The sequence below is a fragment of the Microtus pennsylvanicus genome, chromosome 2 (assembly GCF_037038515.1).
Source record: "Microtus pennsylvanicus isolate mMicPen1 chromosome 2, mMicPen1.hap1, whole genome shotgun sequence".
NCBI classification, from domain to species: Eukaryota; Metazoa; Chordata; class Mammalia; order Rodentia; family Cricetidae; genus Microtus; species Microtus pennsylvanicus.
Genome location: NC_134580.1, coordinates 16,498,823 through 16,522,147, shown reverse-complemented (window position 1 = coordinate 16,522,147; position 23,325 = coordinate 16,498,823).

The window sequence follows — 23,325 nt, the reverse complement described above, 5'->3', positions numbered from 1 at the left end:
GGGCTGTAGGTAGAAGTGCAGAGCTGTGGAAATCTATGGAAGCCCCCAGAGATGAATTTGTTCCCTGTATAACATTTTCCCCTGGCCGACAGCAGGACATATCCCTCTTCTGTTGCCTACACTGCATGATACCTTGAACTGCGTATGCTGTCACTTCCCAGGACAAAGGTTGGTGGTGGCTTGCAGGGTGAGTCTTTCACAAGCCATTTCAGGTAGAGAGGGGAAGCCACTTGAGTGATGTGACCTCCTACATGATGTGTTTGGAAGACTAAGAGAGAACAGGTCACAATTTCCATTTCTCCCAGGCCAGGTGAAGGTGGACAGGTGAGTTGCTTAGCATCACTCTTAGACCAGCTTCTCAGGGCTCACGTCTACACAGCATCCTTGAAGAGGACAGCAGAGAAGAGGGGAGCCGAGGAGAACCATCCTTTGACTTGGCTTTGATGAGGAAAAGTAGAAAAAAGAAGATTTGCTCTCATTCTGTACCTATGAAGAAAAGATCCATCATCCCCAGCTAACGAACTTCACATAAACCGCACAGGACCAGGGAAATGAAGTTCCTAAGCACGAGGGAAACAAGGACCTCCTCGTGAGTGTGAGGGTCACTCAGCAAGGTACTCTGTAGATGCATGTACCAGCAATGAAGGGAGGAAGCCCATAGCATATGGTCCTAGACTCATCCAGCCATTTAACAAACATCCTTGAGGTGCTAGTCACATGACAGACAGGCAACTGAGCTGGGCAACTTGAAGTTGATTTGTAAAACACTGTCATACAAGAACTTAATTAATTGTATTTATTTATTTACTCATTCACCCACACAGTCACAGACTTTGCAAGTGTGAATAAACTGATTGTTTCCTGCTGAGTCATGCTAGATCCCAGTGATACGAAGGGCCATTCAAAGTCATTGGTTATGGCCACTACCTGTGGTGATGTTTTGTCTGTACTCTAACAAAGAAAGCTCACTTGGTGATCAGAGGGTGGAGGTAGCCACTAGTTAACCACAGAGGCCAGGCAGTGGTGGCACACACCTTTAATCCCAGCACTGAGGTGGAAGCGGGAAGATGAAGATGAGTTCAAGGCCACACTGGTCTACTTGAGTTGAGTTGTGAGCAATCTAAAAAATCTAAAAAGCTCACACTTTTGATCCCAGCACTTGGGATCTCATACCTTTAATCCCAGCACTAGGAGTCGGAGACAGGAAGTGATATGGCTGGCTGGAGAGAGACAGGAGCTCAGTCCCTTTTGGGTCTGAGGATTTCACAGACGTAAGAACTCTAGTGTCTAACTGCTCTACTTCTCTGGTCTTTCAGTTTTCACCCCCTAATATCTGACTCCAAATGTTTATCATTAAGACCAATTAGAATCCATGCTACAACTGCCCTTGCAGGGACAGCAGATCAGCCAAATCAAAGGACTTTAGTTTATGGTGGTAATCCCCCTGCTCGGGGATCAGGCTGCCGGCTCTGCTGGAGTTTTTCTTCCTGGAGAGGCCATCAAGACACCAAACACAGGAAGATAGCCATCATGGGTAGTGTGAGGTAAACTTCATGGCCTGTTGTCTTAGATATTCTCAGCTCCATTGTGGATGCCCAGCTCAGGCAGGTCAGATGTTCTGCCTAGAGTGTCTCCACACCAGAGACCAGCAGAGTGGGCTTTCCCCGTGTCCGTCTTCTCTACAGACCCTGTATCTGGGCTTTCACAAGTCCATACCCAGAAGCCATCTCCCCTTTAGAGTCATTGTGAAAACCCAGTTTCATCCCTAGCAGCTGGATGGATAGTCTGCCTCCTGGTATGCACCCCCTGTTGTGAGCACTTCATTGTACCCACAGTCTATGGAAGCTGGCAGAGAATGGGACAGCTGAGTGCTCTTGGGATATCTTGAGTCTCACTTAGCCATATAGAAAGCTGCACTGACATAGCCTCAAGGGGACTCACATCTGCTCCAAGTGCTACAACCTCAGAAGATAGAAAAGAAACCCACACACGCTCCTATTAGGAGCCATTCATCTTCACGGGTAGGCGTTCATTAAACAGAGACAATAATAACAGTGATATTTATTTGGCTTCAGAGCCCAAGTCCCAGTGCAGCATCCACAGATTCTATGTTCAGTTAAAAATTCATTTTTGAGCTTTTAGTTTTATTTACCTTACACGAGTATTACTGGACAATCTACCGTATCTTCTTGAAATAGCAACAGAGCGTCAGGTTGAACACCGGGATAGATCCTGGCACGCTGGGGCCCCTGATTGTCCTGTTCTTGCTGCCACATGGATGAGGGTGCTGATCAGAGATTCCTCACTCCTCAGAGTCCAGGCCTGCACTGCAATTCCCTGCTCCATGAATGCACAAAGCCCTGAGCACCCAGGGTACTGCCAGTTCATTTCAGGTCTTGAAGAAATAAGTCCCCAGTTTCTGCTCATAAGACATTGGCCCGCTTTATCGCTGTTCTTTGGGGAAATAAGCGGTTTGTCTAAAAACCATGTGGGGGATCGGAGAAGCTTTGGTGAAGTCAGACCCACTCCACACTACTGTTAGGAAAACTACAGTCTGGGCTTCCTGAGGGCAGGTGTGTACCAGTGTTCATGGCATATATGATGTGTGTGGTGTGTGAGGTGTATGGATGATGTGTGGCTGAGAAAGGTGGTCTTTATACGAGGCATGTGGCAGTGTGGGGCACAGGGCAGAGGCATGTGAGGTGTGCACTAGGTGGGGGTCATGTATATAATGTATGTGAAATGTATGGTACACATGAGGTGTGAGTCTGTATGATGAGGTTGTTGCTGTGTGCATGGAGGATATATTCCACACGCGTGGTGCAGTATGTGATACGTGGCATATGTATTGTCTATTTGTGGCAAGCTTTGGAGGGGTTTATGTATACATGGTTCATGCGCCATGTGACTTTACGGTGCATTTGCCATGGGTCACCTATGACTGGTATGTGTACAAAGTATAGTATGTGGTAGGTGACATATGTTAGGTGTTCTAGAAGATTATCTGTCCTCCTGTAGACATGCAGTTGGACATGACTGTACAGGAGCAGAGCCACATCCCTGGACTATGCCCTTCACCATTCGCCTCAGCATCCCCACCTGGACCAATGGCTTCTCTCCTTGCTCAGGTCAGGACAGCGCTTCTCCCACATCCTGGAGTGAAAACATCTAGGCACACATGCTGGTTTTCCGGCTAAACTGAACTCTTAGAGAGATGCAGAGGTCTAGGTAAGACTCCAAACTGCAGCTGAGAGCTGGGCTCACACTGAGGCCCCGTTCTGCACCTCGCTTTCCTGCCTTCCTTTTTCCTAACCCAGTCAGCTCTCCCATCCTCATGGTTCTGTTGGTGCAGCCAGGGCTTTACAGCTCATCTTCTTTGATCCCCGTGCTCTTTCCTCTGTACTTTTTTGAAAGCCTGTGGTCCCTCTGCCCTGGGAGATGGCCTTTCATTGTAACATCTTTACTAAGTTTTCTGTTATTTCTTCAACCTTCTAGTGTGCTAACACTGAGCTTGCACAGATGAATCAGTAATTTCTCCATGGTACATACCATGGCCTTTGTAGGTGCTTGCCATGTTACCGGAGGGAATTTCTATGGGTTCACATCTTACCTTGCTTTGATACCTACTGTACTAATTTTAATCTTCTAATTTCTCCCCTTGTGTGAAAGTCAGGATTTTTCATATAATGATGATAGAGAAAATGGCGGTGATGTTGATGACAGGTTGGTTAAGGGATGGCAATGATAAGGAGGATCATGGTGATGGTGATAGCTGTGTGGTGATAGTGATGTTGTTGGTGAAAGTGAGGATGGCAAGATTAATGATTTTGTAGGAACCGTGAGGATGTTGATGGAAACAGTGATGCCAATGGTAGTAAGGATGGTGAGGATGATGGCGATGATCACGATGATAGTCATACGTGATGATGGAGAAAATGTTGATGGTTATGGTGAAGGTAATGGTGGTGCTAAAGATGATAAGGACAATGCTAATGGTTTTGTAGGAACGGTGAGGATGTTGATGGTGACAGTGATGCTGATGGTAGTAAGGGTGGTGAGGATGATGATGATGATCACGATGGTAGTCGTACGTGATGATGGAAAAGATGTTGATGGTTATGATGAAGGTAATGGTGGTGGTAAAGATGATAAGAACAATGCTGAGCCTCACAATCACAGTAACAGTGGTTGTGTGGCCGTTATGGTGGTGATGAAGATGATAAAAGTGATAGTAGATGTTGTCCAGGGTAGTTTCATGTCAACTTGATATAAACTGGAGTCATCAGAGAGAAGGGAACCTCATCAGAGAAAATGGCGCCATAAAATGGGGCTGTAGGCAAGCCTCTGGGCATTTTCTTAATTAGTGATGTGGAAGGGCTCAGCCCATTGTGGGTGGAGCACCCCTGGGCTGCTGGCTTGGGGTTCTATAAGGAAGAAGATTGGCAGGTGCTAGGGAAACTCCCAGGAATCCACAAGGATGACCCTAGCTAAGACTCCTAGAGTAGCAGAGAGGGTGCCTGAACTGGCTTTCCCTTATAATCAAATTAGTGACTACCCTAATTGTCATTATAGAACCTACATTCAGTAACTGATGGAAGCAGGTGCAGTGACCCACAGCCAAGCACTGGGATGAGCTCCTGGAGCTTAGTTGAAGAGAGGGAGGAGGGATCATATGAACAAGGAGGATCAAGAGCATGATTGGGAAAACCACAGAGACAGCTGACCTGGGCGAGTGAGAGCTCACCAGCCTTTGAACTGACAGCTGGGGAACCTGCATGGGACTTCTGCCCTGTTTAAGTTCCTGTCCTAACTTCTTTCAGGGACGAATTGTAATATGGAAATATAAGACAAAGAAACATTTTTTCCCAAGTTGCTTTTGGCCATGGCGTTTCATCACAGCAATAGTATCCCTGACTAAGACAGTGGCGTAAAGGTTGATGGTGTTGGTGGTATTATTGGTGCTGCTACTGCTGATAGTGGTGATGATGATGATAGTGAGGGTTATGACTGTGAGAATGATATTGATGGTAACAATGGTGATGGTTATAGTGATAATGATGGGAAGGGTGATGTTGACAGTGATGGTGATGGTGAGAGTGATGCTGATGGTGATGTTGACAGTGATGGTGGTGGTGAGGGTGATGATGATAGTGATGTTGACAGTGATGGTGGTGGGTGGGTGATGCTGATGGTGATATTGACAGTGATGGTTGTGGTGAGGGTAATGATGATGGTGATGTTGACAGTGATGGTGGTGGATGGGTGATGATGATGGTGATGTTGACAGTGATGGTGGTGGATGGGTGATGCTGATGGTGATGTTGACAGTGATGGTGGTGGGTGGGTGATGCTGATGGTGATGTTGACAGTGATGGTGGTGGTGATGGTGATGCTGATGGGTGATGTTGACAGTGATGGTGATGGTGAGAGTGATGCTGATGGTGATGTTGACAGTGATGGTGGTGGTGAGGGTGATGATGATAGTGATGTTGACAGTGATGGTGGTGGGTGGGTGATGATGATGGTGATGTTGACAGTGATGGTGGTGGGTGGGTGATGCTGATGGTGATGTTGACAGTGATGGTGGTGGGTGGGTGATGCTGATGGTGATGTTGACAGTGATGGTGGTGGGTGGGTGATGCTGATGGTGATGTTGACAGTGATGGTGGTGGGTGGGTGATGCTGATGGTGATGTTGACAGTGATGGTGGTGGGTGGGTGATGCTGATAGTGATGTTGACAGTGATGGTGGTGGGTGGGTGATGATGATGGTGATGTTGACAGTGATGGTGGTGGTGAGGGTGATGCTGATGGTGATGTTGACAGTGATGATGGTGGGTGGGTGATGATGATGGGTGATGTTGACAGTGACGGTGATGGTGAGGTTGATGATGATGGTGATGGTGATGGTGAGGGTGATGCTGATGGTGATGTTGACAATGATGGTGGTGGGTGGGTGATGCTGATGGTGATGTTGACAGTGATGGTGGTGGTGAGGGTGATAATGATGGGTGATGTTGACAGTGATGGTGGTGGTGAGGGTGATGCTGATGGTAATGTTGACAGTGATGGTGGTGGTGAGAGTGATGCTGATGGTGATGTTGACAGTGATGGTGGTGGGTGGGTGATGCTGATGGTGATGTTGACAGTGATGGTGGTGGATGGGTGATGCTGATGGTGATATTGACAGTGATGGTGGTGGGTGGGTGATGATGATGGTGATGTTGACAGTGATGGTGGTGGGTGGGTAATGATGATGGTGATGTTGACAGTGATGGTGGTGGTGAGAGTGATGATGATGGTGATGTTGACAGTGATGGTGGTGGATGGGTGATGCTGATGGGTGATATTGACAGTGATGGTTGTGGTGAGGGTAATGATGATGGTGATGTTGACAGTGATGGTGGTGGATGGGTGATGCTGATGGTGATGTTGACAGTGATGGTGGTGGGTGGGTGATGCTGATGGTGATGTTGACAGTGATGGTGGTAGGTGGGTAATGATGATGGTGATGTTGACAGTGATGGTGGTGGGTGGGTGATGCTGATGGTGATGTTGACAGTGATGGTGGTGGGTGGGTGATGCTGATGGTGATGTTGACAGTGATGGTGGTGGGTGGGTGATGATGATGGTGATGTTGACAGTGATGGTGGTGGGTGGGAGATGCTGATGGTGATGTTGACAGTGATGGTGGTGGTGAGGGTGATGCTGATGGTGATGTTGACAGTGATGGTGGTGGGTGGTTGATGCTGATGGGTGATGTTGATGGTGGTAAGGATTGTGAGGAAGATGATGATGGTAATGGTAGTTGGGTGATGTTGAGGATAGTCAGGAGGGGGATGACGATAATGGTAGTTGTGTGGTTGTGGTGATGATGGTGATGGCAATTCTGAGGATGGTGGCAGTGAGTGAGAGTAGTGAGGACAGTGAGAGTAGTTGAGGATCATGATTATGTTGATGGTGGTAAGGATAAGGATGATGATGGGGATCGTGATGATAGTGGTGGATGTGATGACATGAATATTATCACTCACTGGACGTTGTGGGAACATGTTCCTAGAGGTTGTTATATACTTCCTAAGAACCTTGACAGGACTAGCCTCCCCAAAAGACGACACTATAGTTCAAGCTATGACATGGTTCACCTGAGGTCAAACAGGAAAAGGCAATAATCCAAGGCTCATTACTAGATGTCACATGACAACACTTAGCTTTCCATGGTAGCCTGGTCCAAAGAGTATCCTGTACTTCTGCTAATGTTCCTTTGGGCCATTTATGCTGTTCTACCTTGGCATAAAGCATGATTTTCACAAGAGCCTGTCCATCATTCCCACTCAGAGAAGCTCTCGGCCCTGATTTCCTCTCAGCCCAGTCCACACTACACTGAGGAATCCTACACCAGCGAGTTATTTTACTTCTACAGAAAGAACTGGATGCAGGGACTGGAATCTGCCCTCCTGCATCCATGCTGGTAGGTGGCACAGTATCTCCTGAATTGGCAAGTGCCAGGCACTGTGAGGGAGATCGTCTCCAGCCAGGTTTCCAGATGAAATCAAGGTCTACTGTGTCTGAGCAGTGTCTCCCTACTGGAGACCACTGATCAGAGAGAAGCAGGTGATTAACATCAAACCAGAGCTCCATCGGGAGGCAGGGCGGGAACACCAAGGCTGAACAAGCCCTGGAGTTAATTTGCTTCTGTTGTTTATGCATTTGAGGATAGCTGGCTAGGGAAGCGGGAGCTGCAGACAATTGCAGCGGCCAGGGATTCGGTGCTCAAAGGTGATATGATTATGTTCAAAGCTTAATGTCATCTGCCTCCCTTTATCCCAGACAGAATGCAGAAACAACAGCAAAAGTGATGTTCCTCATACGTGTGGGCCAGGGGGACCAACATGGAGGCTGGGGCACCTTCGCACGGTGCTGGCAGCAGGGAAACCCGGGAGGAATGGAGTCAGGTCAGTATTCCCATGGCCCATACAGAACTCCATGGCTCCCCACTCATCTCAAGGTTCTCCTTCACTCTAAGCTTCACCTGGTTCTGCTTCTCTAATAGCTACCCAAGCGCTGCTTTTGTCACCTCCCAGGGTTCCTTTAATTCCACCATTACTTAGGGTGTCTCAGGCCTCATGCAGCATAAGACACCGTGTCCTTCAGACTAGGCCAGCGCCCCTCAGCTTTTCACAGAATTCCTTCCAGTCCATCCAGCAGACCTGCTGCGTCCTGTGCACTAACCCCAGCCCACCCAGTCCACACCTTCAGTGTTGCTTCTAGGTCCAACTCACACCATTGGCTTCATGGCCGGGCTGTGTAGTATGAGCCCAGTAGATGTTACTGGAGGGGAGGAGACAGGGGTAATCATACATATACAGAGCAAAGATCAGGGACAAGGCAGGATAAGATTTTCCCAGGAGCAGAGACACCTTGAGAGGCTGCGAGTGTGACCTCTCTAGGTGTGTGGTCAGAGCTGAGAGCTCTTCTATACTCCTGCCATCCTGGCGTGTGTCAGGGAAAGGTTTCCCCAAAGATATCTATCTTCATTTAGTTTCCGTTGCTGCAATGAAGCGCTTGTAGCTAGCTAACTTCGTAAAGAAAAGAGGTTTAACTCAGAGGCCGAATTGTTGCTTACAAAATCACAAACAAACTTGTGTGTGTGTGTATGTTTACATGAGCATGCGTGTGCACGCATGTACATGGCCCTGCGCCCATGACTGTCCATTTCTGTCCACCCATCCTCTGGAGAGCCCTCTCTCCCTCTCCCTCTCCCTCTCTCTCTCTGTGTCTGTGTGTGTGTATGTATGTTTGTGTGCACACATGTCCGTGTTCATGTCAGTCCATTCATCCTCTAGAGGGTTCTCTCTCTACCTTCCCCATCTCTCTAACTCTCTCTCCCTCTACAAAGCCACCTAGACTCTGTCACAGGCTCAGTCCTGATGACTTTGTCTGATTCTGCTCAACTTTCAAAGCCCTACATCCAAACCCAATGGTCAGACTATGCTTCTGCTGCCAACATGCCCCGTGATTCTGCTGCATCATGCCCCGCGATTCTGCTGCATCATGCCCCGCGATTCTGCTGCATCATGCCCCGCGATTCTGCTGCATCATGTCCCGTGATTCTGCTGCATCATGCCCCGCGATTCTGCTGCATCATGTCCCGTGATTCTGCTGCATCATGCCCCGCGATTCTGCTGCATCATGTCCCGTGATTCTGCTGCCAACATGCCCCATGATTCTGCTGCATCATACCCCGTGATTCTGCTGCCATCATGTCCCGTGATTCTGCTGCATCATGTCCCGTGATTCTGCTGCATCATGCCCCGCGATTCTGCTGCATCATGTCCCGTGATTCTGCTGCATCATGCCCCGCGATTCTGCTGCATCATGTCCCATGATTCTGCTGCCAACATGCCCCATGATTCTGCTGCATTATACCCCGTGATTCTGCTGCCATCATGTCCCGTGATTCTGCTGCATCATGTCCCGTGATTCTGCTGCATCATGCCCCGCGATTCTGCTGCATCATGTCCCTTGATTCTGCTGCATCATGCCCCGCGATTCTGCTGCATCATGTCCCTTGATTCTGCTGCATCATGCCCCGTGATTCTGCTGCATCATGCCCCGTGATTCTGCTGCATCATGCCCCGTGATTCTGCTGCATCATGCCCCGCGATTCTGCTGCATCATGCCCTGTGATTCTGCTGCATCATGTCCCTTGATTCTGCTGCATCATGCCCCGCGATTCTGCTGCATCATGTCCTGTAATTCTGCTGCATCATGTCCCGTGATTCTGCTGCATCATGCCCCGTGATTCTGCTGCATCATGCCCCGTGATTCTGCTGCATCATGCCCCGCGATTCTGCTGCATCATGCCCTGTGATTCTGCTGCATCATGTCCCTTGATTCTGCTGCATCATGCCCCGCGATTCTGCTGCATCATGTCCTGTAATTCTGCTGCATCATGCCCCGCGATTCTGCTGCATCATGTCCTGTGACTCTTCGGCCATCATGCTCCACAATGAAGATAAAATGTGATTACACAGGAACCCTTAGGGTCATTCAACCACCTCCAAACCATAAAGATGCTAATATGTCAATTCATAGAGCCTGCGACAGTGACTTTGTATGGCAAAACACAGGTGTTGATGTTGTGAATCCTAGAGGTGACTGGAGGACCGAGTATCTCCCTTATCTCTAGGCTTATGGAAATCTATGTCACCTGCCATTATCAACTGTGACGGGGACAGTGGCTCTTTCCTGTGAGGTGCTTCCCGACCAGATTATCTGCAGCAGGAAGATCCACCTGGGAAGCACCTAGGATGGCAGACCAGATGAAAGGACACGGAAGGAGGAAACACGGCTCTTTGCCTGCTCGCCCTTGCTCTCACTGGCAAGTTCATCTGCCCTGATGGTGCAGTGTCTTTCACCGGTAAAGAACTAGCTTCTTTGGGATTCCAACAAAGACTGAAGAAGAGCAGCTCTCCAGGAATCCTCTAGACATCAGTGCCATACTGGGACTGCCAAGACATCCGTTCTTAAGGACTGAGAAGCTATCAGATTCTGGGCCTGTCCAGTGTAGGACAGCCAATGCTGAACTACCCTGACTACGCTGTAAAAGCCAATGTAATAAGCCCCCCTTTAATATACATATACACGTACCCAGTCTCTCAGTTCCATTCCTTTAGAGAGCTGTAAATGAAGCAGCATCCTGGCAGGGATGTGCCCTGATTGAAATGTTCATTCCTCTTCCTTAAGTGATGCATGAGAACCTATATTTAAAAAAAGAATTTGTTTGTATTCTGCTCTGAAGGGACATCTTCAGGACCCTGTTTAGTCACTCAGGGAGCTTGCATCTTTCTTAAAGTTCTCCTTGGGGCACTTGTGCTTGTGAATGATCTCTGGGGACCCAGAGAGGAGACCCCCCACTGTGACTCAGGATCTGTTTCTACACAGGGCATCAGTACCAATAGCAGCCACAGTGTGCACTTTGTGCTTGTCTCTGTGTGGGACCCTAGATGGAATCACACGCCCAGCCCTGCTCTGCTTCTATGAATGGGAACCAGCCCAAAAGGAAAGCCCATAGGCGCTGGGCTCATGCCATTGATACACTTCCTTCCTCAGGCTGTCTGACAGGACAAAGGACAGATGTGACAGAGCCTGCTATCCCACCTTCAGCCATCAGATTGGCTAACAATGATACTAGATGTGTCTGGCATGGAATCGGGAGAGGAGAGAGGCATTTCTTGTTCCCCGAAGATAGAAAGATTGTGTGTATGTGTCTTCGGTATCCTTCTAGGCACTTTTAGATGTCTAATGTGGGGAATCGTGTCCTCACTGTTGGGGGGCATGCACTCCTCCCTTCCTCCGTCCCTCCCTTCCTCACCCCTCCTTCCTTCCTCCTTCCCTCCCTTCCTTCCTTCCTCCCTTCCTCCCTCCCTCCCTCCCTCCCTCCCTCCCTCCCTTCCTTTCCTTCTCCTTTTCCTTCCTTCCAACAAATTCTAGCTATACACCCGAAATGATCTTGAAATCATGTTCTTTCTTCCTAAACTTCCTGAGTGCTGGGATCACAAGCCAATGTCACCCAGCCTCCATTATCTATATTATCAAAAGCATTTATCAGGCTTTCCCAGTGGGACAGCCCCTTCTCATTTAGCCCTCATGACTGGCCCGTGTGTTTGATTCTAGTGAACTGTCTCAGAAGAGAAACCGAGGCTCAGAGGTACAGCTTGCTCAGAACCATCAGCTGAAGCTGATGTTTGCTTTAATTCAGAAGTGTGAGGGTCATCCGTTCATCATGCAGACCAGCTTGGGGTTGGGCCGCCAGCCTTCTCCTCCTCTTTGTAGTTCCACTGCTGTGCTTTGACCCAAACCTGCTAGAAAGCTCCAGGGTGGAGCCATCTGCCCCAGGATTGATGACGGGGCATGTCACTGGTCTGCGTGGTTCGGGGTTTATAGTCTGTCTATCAGCACATCCTTCAGGACAGCCCCGACACTGTCTCTTCTTCCACCCTCATTGATTATTCTCCACAGCCTGGACCAGGGTGCTAGCCCAGTGGCTTACCATGCTTGGGGCCACCGCTAGCATCACAAAAAAAAAAATATTTCTCCATTTCCCACCTCTTGCATACTATAGACAGATTAGCCAGGAAAATCACACTGGCTGTGCTGTAGGTCTTAGTCCTCTGGTTTCAGCTGAGAGCTGTCAGTTGGGCTTTATTAACAAGAAGAAGGTGGGTCAGGACTACTCCTCTGCCCTCTGACCCTACCCAGGATGTCAATCCCTGATGTCAGTGGCCCTGAGAAAACTGTGCCTCCTGACTGTGCTTTCAGTAGCTCCAGCTTTTCTCATCCCAAACTAAAGTTTCCCAAACAAAAAATGATAAAAATAAGTCTATCAAAGTGATTTTTTTTGGTCAAGATGAAGGTATCCCTAAATCTGACAGGTTTAGTGATTGTGGCGTTATCCCCCACTTCAGGACATGTGAGATCCCTCTGAGTCCCTAAAGGGTCACTTAGTTCTCACAGACAGGGCGGGAGCACAACGGCTAAACTCACCTGTTTCTTATCAGCACTGTGTTCTCCTAGGACTGCGTTCACCCCTTCAACCAGTCCCGGGAGTGTCATTTCCTAAACAAACAGAGCAGACTGAGCAACAAGCATCATGCACTCTGGCCAGCTGCTCACAGGGGGTGTATCCCTCTAGGATTACATGGCAAAAATTCTAGATTCATTATATACTGTTTTCTTTCCCTAAATGAAGATTCTATATCACTGTGTGTGTGTATACATATATATTCATATATGTTATATATATTCAGTATGCTGAAGGAAGGAAGGAAGGAAGGAAGGAAGGAAGGAAGGAAGGAAGGAAGGAAGGAAAGGAAAGAAAGGCAGGGTGAGGCGAGGTAACTAGAAAATTGGAGTTGTTCAGGGACTCAGCAGTGACATCCATGGACCCCACCCCCCATAGTCCATGGTGGCAGCAAATCTTCTTGTTGAGAGCTTCCTGCATGTCCTGGAGTCCACTAACCCCACCAAAGAAAGCAGGCAGGCTGACCTCTGACCTCAGCCCCTGTCTGTTAGTTGTCAATAGAAGGTGGGTGATTGGAGAGAAGCTAGCCAGGGTGTCAAATGCTTGGTGATACATTCTCTGGGGTAATTCTCCACCACAGGCTTTAAAGTCGTGCACTGAGACATCATATTCATTGCCTGTATGTTGTAAACAGACAATGAAAACAAGGACGAACCTGGGGCAAACGCTCAGACAGCAAACATCTCCCCAAAAGGTTCTCTGAAGCCATTGCCAAGAAAGGGGGCCAACAGTAGCTTCTTTTCCAGGATCAGCAGAGCACATGCTAGATAGAAATCTTCCCGTGAACACCACACACCCGAGGCAAAGCTGACTTCATGATTAGATAAATTATAAACCATTCCATTTATCGGCTCATCTCTCTAATTAGACTTCCCAAACTCTGGTATCTGCTGCAGACATGCGGATTCTGCACCTTTAATAAAGGGAAGGGATTGATGCCACCTTAATCTCCAAGAGCCACAGAGATAAAAGATTTACCCTGTTTACTTTGGATTAGAGAAGAGTTTTGACCTTGAGTGGGAGTCATTGTTTTCAGGGCCTCAGTTTCAATTGGAAACATTGTTGCCTTTCAAAGGAAACCAGAACTAGCGAATGTAGCAAGGTACAGACAATGCCCAGCCCTCAATGAGCCTTGGGATAGATCAGGAGCCCTTATTAAAAGAAAATAACTAATTTCCAACTGCTTCTGCCTTCTGAGGCTGAGACCAAAGGTGACAAGGTTTGCTAACGTCCCAAACTGCAGGGCTGAGCCTGAGAACGAATGCCCGGGTAATAATTAGTTGCTTAGTGGGCTAATTATTTTGTGAATAAAATCAAACAAAATCAAGTAATTAAACGACAAACAGAGCGAGGTATCTAAGTCCTGTTCTGACCATCGCTGAGTGTCCGATTTAACAAGGGACTTATAAAAGAGTGAGGGATGGGGCAGAACAATCTGCCATCAGCCACTGCAATGTCTTTTCCTACTGCTCAGACATGCCATGGGCTCCTGGCTTGCGTGACTCTCAGAGGTCAGAGGTCAGGGAGCCCCAATGTCATTGAGGAATGTGTCAGACAGTTGAAGTAAATAGTTCACCAGGGAGTGAAGTTCCTTTCCGCCTTTAAATCTGAGCCTAGTTGGCAAGGCTCCAGCATTCCATCCAGCAGACAGTAGAGTGAGACTAGAGCCCAAGGCTGGTCTTGTCTCTAACTGGGGTCAGCACTTTGGGGTGATCTATACCCCAAGTGCACAGTCCTTCACAAGGACCCGAGACGACTATTTGCCACCACCCTCTGCTCTGTGGACCTTATGGCTGAAAGGCACTGGGAGTTCTGCCAACCCTGGCACAGGGCTTCCAAGTACAGCTTAGGTGGGCAAGCACCTTTCCCATGAGGCCTTGCAGGTGCTCTCTGGAGACTAGAGATGTGCTTACTCTGTGCCCTTCCACTCTCCAGAGTCTCGGCATCCAGGACCAGCGTTCAGGTTTAGCTGTTCACCGCACAAGTAGGCAAGCTGATTGTATGAAGCCAGAGTCTAAGGGAGCCCACCCACGGTTCCAAGACAGGAAGAATTCCAGACTGGTGAGTGGCCCTCACAAGGCACTGATCTGGTCTATATATGTTGGTTGTGATTCCCCCTTTCTCTGCCTCCCGGGGTAGCATTGGCTACCACCAAGGTGGGCATCAAGAGGAGAGAAAAGGCACTGGGGGAAGGGAATTGATCGGCGCTGTCTGTGCCTAGAGCCTGAGAACACAGAGGTGTCAGGGTCTGCAGTGGGATTGAGGTGAGAGTTAGTTCTCTGCAGACAGTGGGGGTGGAAAGAAAAGACTCGGGTTAAAATCAAGCTGATCACACAGACATGAGACTAAAGAGGACATTAGTGTAATTAACAGCTAGCAAGACACAGACAAGACTCAGACACCAGCAACCCTTGCCCCTCCAGTCAAGGTCTGTAGCAGCTAGCAGTGTAAGCCAAAGATGGATTAAAGGGGGGCACTGCCCTAATTGGATGACCAATGTGTGACCGTCTGCCTGGCTCAGCTAGGGGGACATATACAGAGTATGTGGGTACCCCACTGGTTGATCCAGCAGTATGCACAGAGAAGCACTTAATCACGGTAGAAATAATCTCAGCTTCTGTCAGAAGCTCCCGGGCAAGCAGTGCAGCGTCCGGCACCTCTCCAGGTCTCAGGGCTACACCAAAGTTTCTTTCACAAAGCTGCTAATGTTTTGTTCAGTCTGGTATTCGATCACCATGAGCCTAAGAATTTGAGAGCCGCATCGCTTCAGGTTGACTTTTGGTGACCATCGATCACCCAGCACCGCAGTCATCTGGGCAGCGAGAGGCCCCATCGCCGTCAAAGGTCTGTTTCTGAGTCAGGCTACTCTGGCTCAGTGCAGGGAGAGGTACCTCCTTCCGTCTGCCAATGTGAGGAGCAGATTGTCTTGCAGCACCTTCCAGAAGGTAGACTTTGGCTTCTGGCCCAGAAGAACAAGCCACCTAGAATGAGACTCCACTTTACTGATTAACATTCTAGCTTGAGTTCTCAGTCTGATGTCCATTCCGTGGTCTCTGCCTGGACTCTCCACTGGCCCGCATTGTCATCCAGGCACATGTGGGAATTTTTAATCCTCTGTGAGACATGGGAATCCAGGAGTCTCCTAACTTGTTCTGTAGAATGCATAGAGGGGCAAGACAGCAATGGTTGTTATACACAGGACAGCTATAATAACCTCATCCACATACATATAGTAAGTTATCATAATGGCCCATTGTGTTGTACAGTTAATAGACACTAATAAAAGGGGGCAGTTGGAAATAATTTGGGCTTTGTGGGCAATATGATCTCTACTATACATGCAAAACCCTGCTGCAGATGGACAATGCCTTGGGTAATAATGAAATAAACACAGCTGGTTCTGATAAAAGCCCAATTGAACCAAGCAGAGGGTTATATTCAGACTTCGGAGTATTGCCACCCAAAGTACCTAACATGGCAGCTCTGCCTCTGTCAGCTGCTCAGAACAGGCTTGTCAGCAGAACATCCACAGATCACAGGCCCATTCCTTGGTGATGTGAGAGGTCCTTCTGCATATGTGTTGCTTTTATTGGTTAATGAATAAAGCTGCTTTGGCCTATAGCAGGGCAGAATATAGCCAGACTTAAAAAATATATATATTGAGAGAGTAGGTGGAGTCAGGGAGATACCATGTAGTCACCAAAGGAGAAAGAAGCCTGGGAACCTTACTGGTAAACCACAAGCCTCGCGGTAAAATATAAAATAATAGAAATGGGTTAATTTAAGAGGTAAGAGCTAGCTAGAAATATGCTTAAGCTATTGGTCAAATAGTATTATAATTAATATGGTTTCTGTGTGATTATTCAGGTCTGAGTGACAAAGAAATGAACTAACAGCCCCACCTATACCTTGGGTCAAGTCACTTGTAGATAAGAGGGCAGATCATGTAGACCAAATGATCTAAATGCTCAGTGCCAAGCAGTATATAGGGGAGAGCAAGGGGGTCACATGTGAAGCATCCTGGGGACTCCAGCCTTTCTCACAGCTCCTTACCTTTGGGCCACTTACTTAACCCTCTGACACCTCACCTTTTACATCTCCTTTCCCTCATCTGCTTCTCCAGGCTTTGTCAGTAGATGTGTTGCTGAATGCAAAAAGTCACTTGGAGCTCCCCTCCTCAGTGACAGTCCAGCAAACAGGGCAGTTTCCAGAAACCTACCCCACCCAGAAAAATGAGCGAGGTGATAGCAGGTGTCTGGGACGGGTTCCCAGTTGGGCCAGGCAGCATTTCCAAGCACTTTTCTCTCGAAAGGATCAAGTTTTAAATAATAGCATAAGGGGAAGGGGGGAGAAGGGGGTGCTAACTATAGACTTCCTTGCACAGAAAGCTTTGGAGCTTGGGACTTGGGGAGAGAAGTCTGGCCAGGCACCCTCAAAATAGTACACTTACATGCGATCCTCACCCAAAATACAGACGCCACGTTGGCGCAGGTACAAGCTGTCTGTTTCTATACAGTCTGGAAGTCTGGAAAATAAACACTCCCAGAGCCGCCTGCCTGGGAGCCACAGAGGAATCCGATTAAGCCATCCCTAGGAGTGGCATTGCTCTGTCCGGGAGAAGACAGATCGGGAAGGCACAGCGGTCAGGGCTGTGGATGCGTGGGCCGAGGTGTTTATGGACTTCAAATTGGTTTTAAACATTGTCTGCCCTTTAATAAGATTTGGCCGAACAATGTTATCTTCGAGCCGGGGAATGTTCTTTCCCAGAGGCTGGGCACTGGAGTAGGATGGACAAGCGCGGCTTTTCACTCACACCGGCCAGGTCAGGTTCTGCCTGTGGGGCACTGCGGGGCCTAAGCAGTAGTCTGAAAGATGACTGAGATGCCCAGGTCCCCAGCTCAAATCTACCACAGCCAGGACCAGCCTGACTGGGGGCCTGGTAGCTGAGGGAAGCAGCTTACGCTCCCTCCTTCTTTCCAAGACACAACGCTAGACTGTCTGCGGTCTGTCCTGCCTCTCAATAGTGAACAGAAGCAAATGTCCCTGGGGACTTCCATTCTATCCTGAGGGCACAGATCACAGACAAGATGTACTTAAAGGAAGCAGCTCTTCAGACAGAGATGAGGCTGAGGGGGAGCAGCAACACCAGCAGGGGGGGATGGTAAGGAGGGAATGGGGCTGACGTTTAGATGGGGAACCTAGGGGGCTTTCTAGATAGTTGGGTTAAAGAAAGCAGATGCCTTACACAGCTGAATCGAGAGACTGAAGGACTGAGGGCCATGAGGGAACTGAGAAGGAAGGGAGAAAGCAAAGAGGCAGGTGGAGAGAACACCATGGGTGGGCTTTTCCTTGGGGGAAGGCACCAGGTCATGACTAGGCTGTCCATCAGAGTCCACTACCACTTGTCATTAGAGGCTGTATGGAAACAAGACACTGGCCAAGTGTACGTCTGCAGTCATCCAGGGGAGGAACGATTATCCAGCAGGGGGCACCACATACCCAGCCTGTTCGCCCTGTGCCCGCCTCATCTCACAGCCCAGTCCAGATAGGGGATCCCACAAGACCCCAGGTACCAAGCATGGTGGTGAGACTTTTGTACTCTTCCCCTCTGTTTGTACCCCAGGCCACCTGCTCCCGAAGCCTTTGTGTATGCACGAGTGTGTATGAGCTCATACGTGTTGTGCGCACATGGTGACAGGCTGGTAACACACCTGTGGTGTGGAGTGGCTAGGTTGATGGTGTTTTACCCAGTACTTCACATCAGAACCAGGGCCAACTCTTGTGGTATCACTAGCTGATGAGCTTTGGTGACTAGATGCTGGGCCTTCAGTGACAGCAGTGAGCATGTTGGGAAGCCTGGCTGGGATTAGTTTCTGTCCCCATAGGCATCCCTTACATATAGTCCCAGGGTCTGAGAGGAGAGGTGGTGACATTCTTACTTAGGACCCCGCTCTCTCCCTTCCAGGGCAGAGGAAAGCCACATGCTAAAGCAATAACTAGAATACCCTAGAAGCTGTGACCTGCATGGCCCCGTCTCCTGAGGATACCCAGGCTCTGCCCTGAGCTGTTCTTTTTTTTTTTTTTTTTTTTTTTTTTTTTTGGTTTTTCGAGACAGGGTTTCTCTGTGGTTTTGGAGCCTGTCCTGGAACTAGCTCTTGTAGACCAGGCTGGTCTCGAACTCACAGAGATCCGCCTGTCTCTGCCTCCCGAGTGCTGGGATTAAAGGCGTGCGCCACCACCGCCCGGCTGCCCTGAGCTGTTCTAACTCCAGAGGAAAAGTATTCAACCCTTAGGAAGGGGTACCCTGTAGGGTGGCACTAACACTCTTAACCACTCCCTCACAGCTTCAGGGTAACTATGCAGATTCTGTTAGGAGGGCTCAGGGCTCTGCATGGACCCTGTCTAAATCCAAACACCAGGCCATGAGAAGCGAGGTCCCTCTAGAGGTCCTGAAGCCTCCTTCTCATTTTGGGTCAAGAGCCTCCAAGCTTACAGGTTAGCCTAACAGGCAGGAGCAATAGACCCGCTGTGCACATGTGTATTCATGGTGCAGGATGCAACTGAGGGACCGTACCAGGGCCAAGGTAGGACTATGAGCGGATAAAGTGATAAACAATATTTACAGTGAGAGCGGGGGAGTGGCTGGTCTAGGGAAGCTTCCGGGCTGCAATGCAAAGCTACAGGCTTTGAAACACGATGGTGGGCTATGCAGTGTCTATGCTAACGTTGATGCTCCGCTAAATGTGGAACACCTTCCAGTTCCTCTTGAACTGTAGATGGACAGGCAGCCAGAGCCTACTCAGCCTCCCTTGACCACGAGACTCAGTCCAGGAAGACCCTCCTACATCAGTGCCCTGAGCAGACTTCCCTCTGGCCCTGATGGGGAGTCATCTCAAGCTTTGCCATAGCCATCTTATGACATAATACAGTTGTTCAAATCCCTTCTTATGCTCTGTGGGAGGGGCCAGGGGACCTGGTTCATTTCACATCTATCTTCTCCAGGATCTGAAAGGATGACAGAACTCTCAACATAGAAGTTCGTCACCAATTGACCTTAACTGTTTTCTCTCGGGACTCTGGAATCTCATACAGGCTAAAGGGCACGTGTGTGTGTAAGACCAGGTGGGAAGAATTCAAGGATCCTTCCTAGCCACAGGTGAGCATTGATGCTAAGCTCTCATCCCTTCCTACTAGCTGATCTGGCTGAGACCGAGAGGAAACTCCAAGGGCCACTGGACTAGGGCCAATAGCAAACTGGAATGTGTTATAAGGGTCGCTGTTTCATAGGGCTCAACTGTGGAAAACATGGAAGAAAGGGATTCTGCAGGCGCATACACCTTATCAGTCTCCAGAAGCACCACCCTACCTTCTCTTGTTTGATTCTGAGCTGAGAGAAATGAAGGGAGGTGACACAGAACAAGGCAAGCAAAGTGGCCAGGATCATCTGCTGCCACCGAAAGTTGGCTGGTGCAGGAGGAACTCACCCTGGATCTCCACAGCAAAAGATGGTGCCCTGTCCTGAGAATGAAGCAGGCCAGTTCACATGTGCCTGAGGGAAAGAGCCGCTGGACTGGGCAAACATCTTTGTACAGGCTGCTGCCCTTGGCCTCCTCCACAAAGGTCAGAGTCATAGGAGTCAAGTCCAGTCAGGGACTTAGCTGCATCATCAGGCCAGCTTGAAAGAAAAAGAGTCACACCACCCGGAATATACCGAATCTGGTGGATCTCAAGGTCAGCAGTTTCAGCAGGGATCAGGTGGGGAAGCGCGGAGCTGAAAAGATGTCTCTGTGAATAAGAACACATATTCTCACAGAGGACCCAGTCATCCACACAGGGCAGCTTCCAACTACCTGTAGCTTCAGCTTTAGAAGGACCCAATGCCTCTGGCCTCTGGGGATCTGCACACACAGACACAAAGACATATAACTAAATAGTTAAAGAGAATGATGGGGTGAAATGTGCTCTTTCTGCCCCCAGAACTGAGGACATTTATGCCACTGAGTCTCCTTGAAGTTGCTATGAAAGGCCAACCTTATGGTCCCTATTCAGAGTGGAAGGTAGTCGGAGAAGGGCCCAGATCCCAGCTGCTAGTCTGGGCCTTTGAGGCCCTCTGAATGAGAGGTTCTCAACCTGTGGGTCGCGATTCTTTTAGTATTGAATGACCCATTCACAGGGGTCACCTGATACCATCGGGAACCACAAATATTTACATTATAATTCAAAACAGTAGCAGAATTACAGCTAGGAAGAAGCAACAAAAATAACTTTATGGTTGAGGATCATCACAATGTGAGGAGCTGTATTAAAGGGTCTCAGCATTAGGAAGCTTGAGAACCACCGACTTCCACATTTAATTACCCCACTCAGACCTGGCTTCTCTATCATGGTGGTTCTGAACAGTCTGAACAAGTGTTCCCTTAGTCCAAGTCTGGCAAAGCCAATGACCCAGGAAGGAACCAAAACCATAGGCTACAACCCACAGAGATGCCATCTAGCACTATTAGTAACCTGCAGGGCAGCCAGCAGGGTCTGCAGGCACTCTGTTCATCCTGGCTTAGATTTAGGCTGACTTGTCCCTGGCAACAGCAGAGAAGTGTCGAAAGGGGCCAGTTCTGTCCACTGAGCCAGGATCAAGGTTTTCCAGAGCCTTCAAGACATAATGACCTCCTTTTTCACACAGGGTCACCAGGCTGGGCAGAGTTCTGCCAGTGTGAACCTTAGATTCAGAAGATGGAGTAGTACTGGATTCAGATGTTTAATTATGAGGTTCATTAGGACAAATGAAGACACAATAGGACTCCCCTTCGACCCACATACTCAGAGTCACACACACACACACACACACACACACACACACACACACACACACTAGTGCAATATCTAAGGGACCCATCCTGCTGGGGACACACTCCTCCCCACACCTGCACGCACTCCGTGGCATGCCATTTCTGGCTGTAGATCTGATCTGCTTGTCATTCCCTGTCAGGGGGATGTCCTGAGGCTGGGACACCCCACCACACTCAGCAAATGGACCTCATTGCTGTCGGTTTCCTGCCAGTGAGCTCCAGACTCCATCAGACCCATTAAGACATGTGTCCTCTTCAGAGTGCTGGGAGCTAGAGAGCCCCCTCTGAACTGATTTCCACGTCCCCAAAACAGAGACGTGACATTTCTGCATTTTGCTGGCAGCTAGGTGCTGAAAAGGCCATGTCAGAGCTGTGGCGAGCCACAGGGATCCTAGGAGGATATGAATCAGCAGTCGGTTTGTATTTCCTGGCCTCATCTGAAGTCAGGCAAGAGTTGAGTTGCTTCTCAGATCTCAATATTCTCAGTTCAAGATACTGACAGGAAAACTCTCCATGAAGCCCCATGTTGCTATGCCAACACACTCAGTGCATACACAGGTGCACATACTCAAACTCACCCGTGTGTGTGCGCGCACGAGTGCATGTGCGTGTGCACTCGCGAGTGCAACGTGCATGTGTGCATGTCAGTGCCCATTCTACCCACATACTCCCTGCAGGTTCTGGGATTCCAGCTTCGAGCCTCCCTGGAGTGTTGACATCCCAGACGCTGGGCTGCTCAGGCTTGAACAGGAAGAGTTGGTGCTGCTGTCGACGAGGGGGCTGGTCTGTGTGCGGGCGCTGATTTTTCTTCTAATGGTGTAACCGGTTTGTGCCACAGTCGAGGGACTTGCTGTGATTGGCCTTTTCCACAGACAGGGAACCAGCCTGTGAGGCCTTGTTCTCCCGAGAAAAGGGTCACTGGGCTGCAGAAAGCACGTGTGACATTGGCCTCTGTATGGATGTCAGGGAGGGAGAACCAGCTCATGAGCCAAGAAGTCAGCCTGCAGGCCAGTCCCAGTGTGTCCGTTAACGCTTCGACTGAGATTTTGATGAAGCCTTCCCATTTAAAGGCAATCACAACATTCCCAGCATCACTTGTGAACCATAAATATTTACACACTAGGACAAAAAGCTGTCACAGAGAGCAGCTGGGGTTTATCTTGGCCCTGGACTCCTCCAGACATCAGAGCCTTGAGAAGCCAAACAGATGACAGGGCCCTCCTGCCTATGCTCTGTCCAGCTGGAGCATCCCACCCTCTTGTGCTCCAGCGGATCAGCTAAGGGAGTCTGCACTAATGGCCTCATCCCTCTGTCATCAATTCTGTGTGGATCTGAGGTCCTGTCCTGTTTCCATGCTGTGGAAGCAGTTCCTCCCAGCGGAGACATTTCCTCCTGGAGGCAGGAAGCAAGCTCATGAACTTTCCAGGTTTAGGAATCTGAGAGAGATGTCCACAAGGTCACAGACAGTTAGAACTGATGGGGAATGAGTTGGGCATCCCAACATGGAGCTGCCTGTCAGACCACAGAGAGCCCCCGTAATTCAGTGTTCATGAGTGATCAACCACACTGGAGTGGGCTTTTCCATGATGTGGCTGCTTTGGAGTCACCCTTGCTGCTGTGGCCGCGTCCCTAAGCTAGACCTGGGTCGAATCTCTTCTTTGGTCACTGGTGTCCAATCTGAGGTGAATAGGCATTTGTCCATGTCTCTGCAGGAATAGTCACACAACACCCTGAATAGAAGCGTATGATCAAGCACCAGGTACCCACTGCACACTTTTCTGTTCAGTAAGTTGACTTGGAAGAGAGATAAAGAGTATCCCTGGCCAATACAGTCACAATGTTGGAGTTCCAGAGGAGCAAAGACTGTGGCCAATAGCAGGACCAGTTGTCTGAT